Source organism: Prionailurus bengalensis, chromosome D1, assembly GCF_016509475.1.
Source record: "Prionailurus bengalensis isolate Pbe53 chromosome D1, Fcat_Pben_1.1_paternal_pri, whole genome shotgun sequence".
NCBI classification, from domain to species: Eukaryota; Metazoa; Chordata; class Mammalia; order Carnivora; family Felidae; genus Prionailurus; species Prionailurus bengalensis.
In genome coordinates this window covers 102,792,784-102,804,035 of record NC_057346.1, presented here as the reverse complement: position 1 = coordinate 102,804,035, position 11,252 = coordinate 102,792,784, and positions in this window count along the sequence as shown.

Sequence of the window (11,252 nt, the reverse complement as noted above, 5' to 3'; positions counted from 1 at the left end):
GTGGGCTGGTGGTCGGGGGGCCACCATAGTCATTTAGAGCCCAGGCTTCTTCGCTGTTGTGGCTCAGCTATCTATAGGGGCTCGGCGTTCCCTGAGGCACACAGTGGAGCGGGGAAGGTCTTGTGGGAGACCCTTCCCACAGAACCACAGGACCAATGGCCAGAATTCAGCTCACGGCCTCCGCTAACTGCATGGGATACTGGGAAGTGTAGTTCAGCTGTGTGGCCAGAGAGGACTGGACGTTGGTGAAGATTCGGCCTTCTTGCCAGGGCTTTGACTTCTGTGATCCCTAAGGGCCCTTTCAGGCCATGCATTCTGGAATGTCCACTGGACCCTGGCCACTGGCATCCTACTGTCCCTCGGCCTAGTTCTCTGTCATCCTGGGTTCCCCAGACTTGCCAGCCTCTTTCTCTGTGGCTTGGTGAGAGGAGAGGCTTGCCTTGATGGGGCCTGGACTGAGTCACTGAGGTCAGAGCTACACCTGAATTTAGAAATCATCCCACTCACCGCCTTAGTTTTTTATTTTATTTTATTTTAAGGTGTCTGGGGGCTGTTGACCCAATTTGAGAATTTGACCAAAGCTGTGGACTGTCTAGAAAAATGCACGGGTACACAGTTTCACACACCAGCCCGGAATTCCCATCGTAGACCTCCCAGAGCAGTGGTTCTTAACCTTGACCACGCATCACAATCTCCTTGGGGTGCTTATTAAAATGCACATTCCTGGGCCCACCCCCAGGCTGCCAATCCAGTGGTTATGCCCAGGAATCTGCATTTTGAGAAACCCCTGAAGTAGACAAGAAAAGAAAGGCAGGGGGCCTCACATTGGTGCCCGGCTGCACCCCTGGGTGGGTCTATGCTGGACAACCCCTGTGCCAGCCCTCCCAGGGCCCAGCAGAGCCGAGCTGGCATGAGCTTTGTCCTGTTCTCTCCCATTCTCTTTTCCCTGTAGGAGTAGGACTGGCAGGAGCCCAAGCCAAACACTTAAGACTCATTAGTGGGACAAATGGAGCCTGGGCTGTCCCAGTGCCCAGGCTCTGCTGGGCGGGAGAAGAGATGGGCCCGCTCCCAGGGAAGCCAAGCCAGATCTGGTGTGTGGGTGCGGGTGTCCCACGCTCTCTCTCTGTCCGGGGGACAGTTCAGGGCCTTTGTTGGGAGGCCAGGAGAGAGGGCAGCCCACGCAAGCTTTGACCGTAAAGGCAGGTGTCTGATAAACACCACAACAGGGGCAGTAACATTCTTGACCTGCTGCCAGTTTCCAGACTGTGCCTGGGGTTCTTTGGGAGTGGCCTCAGGGGGACAGGTCTTTGAACCTGGGTTTGGGTTTTGGAAACAGCTGAAAGTCACTTGGAGGCTTGGATTGGGGAATACTTTGGGCAATCAAGAGAGCTGATCAATTTTGATCAAAGGTGGCTCTGAAGGCATTTTCTGAAGAGTTGAATAAGCTCTGGAAGAGTTACTAGAATCTGTGTACAGCCTTTCAGGCTGAAGGCAACAGCTCAATGTGTTTACCAAGGACTCAAACCTTTTTCAACCCTATTCCTACATAATAGAAAGCTGAGGTGTCCCTTCTCAGAGAACCTTGTCTCAATCCCATTACAGGTAGAAATGTCTCAATACCGTCTCTCCCCTATTCCTTGGTTCCGGGACCCTCACCAAGAGCCCATCCAGATGGATGGATGGAATTGGATACCAGATGACGGGGGAGGAAGCCTTTGGAAACTGAACAGGAGCCGAGCCCAGGGAGGTGTCCCACATTTCCCTATGATCCAGAAGCTGGAATTGGCGTTTGGGATGGGACTGAGCCTGAGAACAAGCTGGCCTTTGCCCATAGTGCCCTTGGGATCTGGGTGATAGCAGTGGGTATTGGGAGGTGGTCTTCTGAAGGGTTTTGCTGCCCACTTAACTCTTCCTCCTTCCAAATGTGGTCCAGCCCTCTGCCGAGGTCACTGCCTGTCCTGAGAGGGTTGGAGACAGGCCAGTTCTGATGGAGCAGTAACTCCCTCGCCGATGGCTCAGAGAAGGCTGAAGCTGGTGGACAGGACTTCCTGGGGGCTGATTCGCCCAGAAGCATCGGTTCACCTGGGACAAGCCCTTTGGCCTCTGCAGCAGCCGCTCTGGCTCCCTCCCTTCCTCTGCCAGAAAGTGCTGATTGATCACAGACAGGAAAAGTGCTGGCAGGTTTCAGAGGCACAACACCCTGCCCTGGGGAGAGCGCCAGGCCCTTGCGGCTAGAGCCTCCTGGGCGCAGAGTGATAAAGTGGGTCTTAATCGCTGCCCAAGAAACGGCTCTAATTATGCTTTTATTTATATCGCACTCTGCCTCCAAAGGGCCAAACACCCATTCATTCCTTTTTATTTATTTATTTTAAAACTTTGTTTTATTTTAGTTTTTAAGAACTTTGCAGTGAACTTTTTATTTTAGAGTAGTTTTAGGCTTACAGAAGCGTTGTCAAGATAGTACGGGGAGTTCCCATGTATACCCCCACACCCAACTTCTTCTAATAGTAAGATCTTACAGTATATGGTGCATTCATCACAAAGACTGAATCAATATTGATACATTATTATTCTTAATTAAAGTACGAGTCTATTTTCATTCACTGTGCCAGGACTTTGGAGACCACTTTCGTTTTGGGAATTCATGTCCTTCATTTCTGGGAAATTTTGTTGAATTATTGATAATATCTTCCCTTTTATTTTCCCGCTTTTCTCTTTATGGAATACTCCTATTTAGACATTAGACACTCTGGACTGACTCCATACTTTATTCATATTTTCTTAGTTTTTGTCTAATATTCTTCCTTTTTTTCTTTTATTATTTGTAGTGTTTATTTTTATTTTATTTTTATTAAAAAAATTTTTTTTTCAACGTTTATTTATTTTTGGGACAGAGAGAGACAGAGCATGAACGGGGGAGGGGCAGAGAGAGAGGGAGACACAGAATCGGAAACAGGCTCCAGGCTCCGAGCCATCAGCCCAGAGCCTGACGTGGGGCTCGAACTCACGAACCGCGAGATCGTGACCTGGCTGAAGTCGGACGCTTAACCGACTGCGCCACCCAGGCGCCCCATGTAGTGTTTATTTTTGAGAGAGAGAGAGACAGAGTATGAGCGGGGGAGGGGTAGAGAGAGAGAGAGGGAGCCACAGAATCCGAAGCAGGCTCCCGGCTCTGAGCTGTCAACACAGAGCCCAATGCGGGGCTCGAACTCAACAAACTGAGATCATGACCCAAGTCAAAGTCAGATGCTTAACCGACAGCCACCCAGGTGCCCCTTTTTCTTTCTTTTCTTAAAATGAGAGTCCTCTATTTTTTTCTTTAAGTTTTTTTTTGTTGTTGTTGTGAGAGAGAGAACAGAGGAGGGGCAGAGAGAGAGTGAGAGAGAATCCCAAGCAGGCTCTGAACTACCAGTGCAGAGCCCGACGCGACCATGAACCTACAAACTGAGATCATGACCTGAGCCCAAATCAAGAATTAGACACTTAACCGACTGAGCCACTCAGGAGCCCCTGCCCAATAGTCTTTCTTTCTGTCCCAGGACTCCATCAAGATACCACACTGCAATGAGTTGTTAGCTCTCCTTATGCTCCTCCAGCAGTAACAGTTTCTCAGACTTTCCTTCTTTTTGAGGACTTGGGCATTTTGAAGAATATTGGTTAGCTGTCCTGTGGGATGTCAGTCAGGATGTGTGTGATGTTTTTCTCATGATTAGATTGAGGTTATGGTTTTTTGAGAAGGCTACAGAGGCGAAGTGCCATTCTCATCATGCCAAGAATATGTGCATATTATCAGCCTGACATTCCTGTTGAAGTTAGTCTTGATCACCTGGTAGTGTTTGTTGGGTTTCTCCCATATAAAGTTACTCTTTTTCCCTATGAGCAGCCCACACTTCAGTGGTAGGGAGTTATTTTCCACCTCTTCATGGATATTTATTTTATACTTTGGCTTATAATTCAACGTATTTATTTTATTGTGCAAATATCCTAGCTTTGGCCATTGGGAGATGTTTTAGTCGGCCCTTAAAAATTTTTTTTTTACATGTGTATTTATTTTGAGAGAGAGAGAAAGAGAAAGAGTGTGAGCAGGGGAAGGGCAGAAGGAAAGGAAGAGAGAGAGAATCCCCAGCAGGCTCTGTGCTATCTGCACAGAGTTGAATGTGGAGCTCCATCTCATGAACCGTGAGAACATGACCTGAGCTGAAGTCAAGAGTTGGATGCTTAGCTGACTGAGCGACCCGGGCGCCCTGTCCCCTGTGTTTCTTTGATGTGCTCTCATCATCATGGTTTTTTTTTTGAGTACTTCCTTACTTGTTGGCACTGTAAAACGCTCCAGGCTCCTCCTGTGTATTTCCAGCTCCAGTTAAAGAATCAACCATTTTCTAAGTAGTCTTGGTTCTTTGTATTGGTGAAGGGTATTAGAAACCAAGGTCTGGGTGCTAGCTGTGCTGGTCACTGGGGTGTTGTTACTTGACCCTAGGGTAGTGCATTTTTTTTTCTTTTCATAATTTTATTTAAATTCTAGTCGGATAACATACAGTGCAATATTGGTTTCAGGAGTAGAATTCAGTGATTCATCACTTAAAACACCCGGTGCTCATCATAACAAGTACCCATCACCCATCTAGCCTATTCCCTGCCCACCTCCCTCCATCAACACTCAGTTCTCTATCGTTAAGAGTCTCTTATGGTTTGTTCCCCCCCCTTATCTCACCCTCCCATATGTTCATCTGTTTTATTTCTTAAATTCCGCATATGAGTGAAATCATATATTTGTCTTTCTCTGACTGACTTGCTTAGCATAATACACTCTAGCTCCATCCATGTCATTGCAAATGGCAGGATTTCATTCTTTCTGATGGCTGAGTAATATTCCAGTGTGTGTATACATGCTACATCTTTATCCTTTCATCAGTTGATGGACATTTGGTTTCTTTCCATAGTTTGGCTATCTTTGATTGTGCTATCAGGGCACAAATCTGTATTTTTGTATCCTTTGGGTAAATACCTAGTAGTACAATTGGATCATAGGGTAGTTCTATTTTTAACTTTTTGAGGAGGCTTCATACCGTTTTCCAGAGTGGCTACACCAGTTTGCATTCCCACCAGTAGTGCAAGAGGGCTCCCCATTCATTTATTTATTTATTTTTAATGTTTATTTATTTTTGAGAGAGAGAGTGTGCAAGCTGGGGAGAAGCAGAGGGAGAGGAGACAGAGGATCTGAAGCAGGCTCCCTGCTGTCAGCACAGAGCCCGACATGGGGCTCGAACTCATGAACTGTGAGATCGTGACCTGAGCCGAAGTCGGACACTCAACTGACTGAACCACCCAAGTGGCCCCCACTCATTTTTTTTTTAAACAAAGTTTATTGAATCTTCTTCTGAGGGAAAAAAGCAAAACATTCATGGTAGATCACCTAGAAAACACAGAGATGTAAAAATCAGAAATTTTCCTAGAATGTCACCACCCAGATATACTGCTGACATTTTTTAAAAAGAATACTTTTTATTTTAGATTTGTATTTACAGACAAGTTGCAAAAGTGGTACAGAGAGTTCCTCTAAATCCACATCCAGTTTATCCTAATTTTAATAGTTTACATTTGTATGGTCCATTTGTTACCAACAATGAAAGCAATAGTATACATTATTGTTTATGAAAAGCCACACTTTATTCACATTCCTTTGTTTTTGCCTAATGTCCCCCTTTCTGTTCTGGGATCCCATCTAGGACATCACCTTACATTTAGTTGTCATGTCTCCTTAGACTCCTCTAGACTGTCAGTTTCTCAGACTTTCCTTGTTTTTGTGACCTTGATGGTGTCAAGGAGTCCTGGTCTGGTATTTTGTAGCGTGTCCTTCGTTTTGAGAGGGTCTGATGTTTTTCCTATGATTCGACAGGGATTAAGGTTTTGGGGACGTTGAGGTAAAGGATCATTCTCATCCTTTTGAAGATACACGCTCTCATCATGACCTAGTGTTTGTTCATTTTATCCTTGTCTGTTGGCCGAGGCAGTGTTAGTCTCTGCTGTAAAGTTACTCAATATCCTTTCTATACTGTATTTGGAAGGAAGACCCTAGCTCTGGCATTTTCACAGATGGCCTTCCAGTCTCAGCCTTTCCCCTCTCCCACGACATGAAAGCAAAATCCCAACGGGCACTTGTGAGTTCCTGACCCCTATCGGTCTTGTCAGAAGCTGGAATCTGGGTTCTAGCCTTGACACTTTTATTTTCGTAATTTCTGGAAATCTTAGACGTAGGCACGTATGACCATTTTGCACGTGTCTGTGCCTTAGTTTCATCAATGAAAACCAAGCTGTTGAGTACTTCCTAGGTGCCAGTCCCGGTGCTAAATGCATTCCACGCCTTATTAATCCACAGATGACCCTGTGACAGGGATGATGTTACTGTCTTCATGTTATGGATGAGAAAACTCTGACGTGCGGAAGTGAAGCAAGCTGCCCGGGGTCACACGGCTTGCAAATGGCAGAGCTGGAATTCAGACCTTGGTCTGTGACCTCAGGACTCAGCACTAAACCATGCACAGCTGGTTACGGGCAGTCACAGAGAAGGGGGGTTCCGGGTGCAGGCTCAGGAGTTTCAATCATAGCTTTCCATTTACTAGCTGTGTGGCCTTGGGTAAGTCTCTTTGTGCCTCAGTTTTCTTATCTGTTCAGTGGGGACAACAACATCTTCCAGACGGGACTGTTGTGAGGCTTAGATTACTTAAAAAAATTTTTAAGTGATTACTTTTTAATTACTTAAAAAAATTTAAAAAAATTTTTTTTTCAACGTTTTTTATTTATTTTTGGGACAGAGAGAGACAGAGCATGAATGGGGGAGGGGCAGAGAGAGAGGGAGACACAGAATCGGAAACAGGCTCCAGGCTCTGAGCCATCAGCCCAGAGCCCGACGCGGGGCTCGAACTCACAGACCGCGAGATCGTGACCTGGCTGAAGTCGGACGCTTAACCGACTGCGCCACCCAGGCGCCCTGTGATTATTATCGCTTTTACTGTGGTATTTTTTTCATTTGCCCACCCATCCATCCATCCATCCATCCTGGAAAAACCCTGCCTGCTCTGGGCCCCAGTTTCCCATCTATAGTGGGTGTTGAACCACTATGGACCCTTCTGGCAAACTGGTAAAACAAGACAAAACATAGGATCACAAAGGAAACTATACTGAAATAAAGCTATCAAAATATTAAAACAAATTTGTGGTATATGTGTTTATTTAGTAACACATAAAACAAGATCTACTACAATTTTGATGTGCCTGTGTTCACACACATACACACACACACACACACATCACACACTAGATTAGTGCTGCGATGACTAATGAGTGATGAGAAAACATGTCATCATTTTTAGTGACAAAGCCTTAGGTACTCTGCATTCTACTGTGGTTTGATGCCTGCGTTCGAGATAGGGAAAAAACGCTAAATTTCAGTTATAGATGTGTGAACATTTTTTCCTTCAGTCCAAGTTCACAGATGGCTGAATTGTTAACATGGACCCCAGATTAAGAACAGAGTTGGAAGATGCCTGGGGTTCCTTCCAGCTCTCACAAGTGTGAGTGTGATCCCCGGGGGTCCGGTGGGTGGGGAGAGGGCTGGGCTCTGAGGCTGTTGGCCCCAGGACAGACATGCCGCAGGGCCTTTCCAGCCTCAGCCTGGCTTTCCTGCATTGCTCTGTTTTAGTTGTTTCAGAGACTCTGGCTGGCAGAACCCACGGAGCCTTTGCCCTCATCGATCAGCTCAGCGGCTGCTGCTACAGATCTATTGACCCAGCCCTTTGTGTTCAAGAAGCAACCTGCCTTTCTCTTGTTAACCCCTGCTAGTCTGGCCCCACGCAGGATGTGCTCTGGGCTCAGCACTAGGTCCAGGCGGATGTCAGGAGGAGGGTGGCACCCCGTGGATGAAGGGCACCCACCAAAAGCCAGCGGCTATGCTGGGTCCTCTCATCTCAAGGTTTGGCTCACCGCATCAGCCGGCAGCAAAAGAGCTAGACTTCGAGCCTCGGGCCTGTCTGGACTTCAAATGCTGTGTTCTCTTCAGAGGACCAGAAGCCTGTATCCCTGCTTCACGGCACAGGTGGGTTTGGGGAGTTTTCCACCCCAAGATCCATACATAACCATCTCCGTTCCCCATCTCTTCTCTCTCTCTCTCTCTCTCTCACACACACACACACACACACTCCTTCAGATTCACATACAGGTTAGGGCTGGTCTCACCCAGCATGAGAAGGAGCCATAGACTCAAGTTCTGGAGTGCTGGGAAGGTGGCAAAGGACTTCCCTTCCTGAAAGTCTCCAATTTTCAGCCTCTGGCAGCCTGTATTGTCATCACTAACAACCCATATCTGGGGGTTAAGCATTGCCCCCCCCCCCCCCGCCCCCGCCCAGGTTTTTGTCTTCTGATCTCTAAGGAAGTGTTAATTCTTCTGACCTTAAAGCCTTTCTTAGAGTTTGTGCAGGGAGCAGGGCAGAGGCCCTGAAGGGGAGGCCACGGGGTCTGACTGCCGGAGACCCTGCCAGAGCTGTGCTAAGACATTCAGCAAACTCCCTGATTCAGTTCAATCCAACAGGCATTTTACGGAGCCATCTGTTACTCACCCTGGGCAGGTGGAGATGAGTCAGGTACAGCCCCTGTCTCGGGGTAAAAGTCTGGCAAAGGTAATGACTACAGAGGAGAACCCAAAATATGGTGTCAGAGAGATTATGATGATGACATATGCACAGAGCTAGGCTGCGCAGAGCAGCTTGCTGACATGTGGGCTCTGGAAGGGAAATGAAATGCACTGACCGTCTATGGAGGTCTGGAAGGTGGAGTCCGTCCGAGCGTGGGAGGAAGAGGGAAGGAACGGCACCCCAGGCAGGGTCGGGGGCCAGCGTGGGCGAAAGGCCAGGTGTGATTATGTGACAGTCTTGCTGATGGGCACTGTCTTCGTCTGCTCAGCCTGCCATTACAACACGCTGGTGGCTTAAACAACTTCTCACCGTTCTGGAGGCTAGAGGTCTGAGATCAAGGCGCTGGCTGGTTGGTTTCCGCTGAGGCCTTTCGCCTTGGCTTGCACATGGCCGCCATCTCCTGGTGTCTTCGCGTGATCTCTCTGTGAGAGTCTGTCCTTGACTCTTCTTTATGAAGACAGCAGTCTTACTGGGTGAGGGCCCACCATATGGCCTCATTTTATCTGAATCACCTCTTTAGAGACCCTGTCTCCAAACACGGGTAGTTGAATTTGAGGTATTGAGGTTAGGACTCGGACAAATGAATTCTGGAGCGGAACGCAATTCAGCCGGTAACAGGAGTTGGCGGTGGAACGCGGGGAAATGGGCATGGGTGGCAGGGGAGGTGGGGGTGGGCGGAGTCAGATCAGGAAAGGCCTCGACCTTCAGGGTTGGGCTTCACAGGTCAGAACCTGAAGATGCCCGCACCTGCTCTGGCCTCGGAGGCCAGCTGGAAAGCGAAAGCATCTCCTCTTCCTGTCCCCTAAGGAAATGCTGGGATTGGTGAGATTGCACAGGCCCACTTCCTTCAGGGTTGGTCACTGGGGCCACGCCCCAAGGAGGGGCCAGGAGGGGCTCTCTGCCCCGCCCCGTGGGAGCCCCGCCCAGCCGGGTGGGTTCCAGCATCATATCTAGTAAGTAGTAAACCTTCCTGCTTTCCAGAAACTCCCATGTGGGTGGGCGTGGTTGTACAAAGACCCCACTAATCCGAGTCTGATGGGCCAGGGAGAGCTCAGCACCATACCCTTCCCCCTCCTCCCACCCCTCCCCCCGCCCCCCACCCTCCACACTGGGAGGGAAGGAAGCAGAGTTCTGCTATCTGGCCTTTCCCGGTGGCTGCCCTCGGCTGGAGTCCAAGAGGTCTGTGGCCTAGATGCCTCTCCGGGTGCACATGCAAGCCCCACCACCCTTCTGCTTCCTGCTTTCCTCCTCCATAAAATACCGGGGAATAAACTCCCTAAGGGTCTGGCCCTTCCAGCACTGACTTGGGGATCCTGAAACTGAGAAGGAAGAGGGGGCAGAAGGTCTGGGGCCTGGGGTGGAACAGACTGGCCCCTGGGGAGAGCCTCCTCGCTCCACCCACCAGCCTGGATGGGGAGGCCTGGGAATCTACTTTTCTAGGGCGTGTAAAGCTGGCTGGGGCACGATGGAGTGCGGGTGCTCCTGCTGGATAATTCTTTTTTTTTTTCAACGTTTATTTATTTTTGGGACAGAGAGAGAGCATGAACGGGGGAGGGGCAGAGAGAGGGAGACACAGAATCGGAAACAGGCTCCAGGCTCTGAGCCATCAACCCAGAGCCTGACGCGGGGCTCGAACTCCCGGACCGCGAGATCGTGACCTGGCTGAAGTCGGACGCTTAACCGACTGCGCCACCCAGGCGCCCCTGGATAATTCTTTTTAAAATCCTTTATGGACCTCGTGTGTCTGGGACATGAATTCGAAGTGTGTAGCTTGATGGTGTTTTAGGTAGGAATACATTTGTGAAACCACCCGTCACATCAAGATATAGAACATACCAGAGCTCAGAAGGCTCCCTTCCTGTATCCCTTCACACCCCAATTCCAGGCAACCGCTATTCTGACCCTCAATTAGTTTTGTCCTTGACTGTCACGTACATAGAATCACACCGTGTGCGCTTATTAAAAAAATGTTAAATTGAAGTATGACTTATTATATTAGTTTCAGGGGTACAACATAGTGATTCAACAATTATACACATTATGAAATGCTCCCCATGAGAACTGTACTTAACCACCTGTCACCATGCAAAGGTATTACAATATTGTTAACTATATTTCTCGTGCTATGTTTTTCATCCCTGTGACTTATTTATTTTGTAACTGGAAGTCTGTACCTCTTGACCCTCCCCCCTTCACCTATTCCACCCACCCTCCCTCCCCTCTGGTAACCACCTGTTTGTTCTCAATATTTATGAGTCTGTTTCTATTTGGTTGTTGTTTTGTTCATTTGTTTTTTTCAGATTCCACCTATAGGTGAAATCATATGGTATTTGTCTTTCTCTGTTGGATTTATTTCACTTAGTATAATACCCTGTAGATCCATCCATGTTGTGAATGGCAAGGTTTCATTCTTTTTTTGTGTGGGTAGTATTCCATTTTGCACATATACACCACATCTTTTTTTAAAAGGAAGTTTCACGCCCAACATGGGGTTTTGAACTCACAACCCTGAGCTCAAGAGTCACATGCTCTACGGACTGAGCCAGCCAGGTATCCTTATGCCAA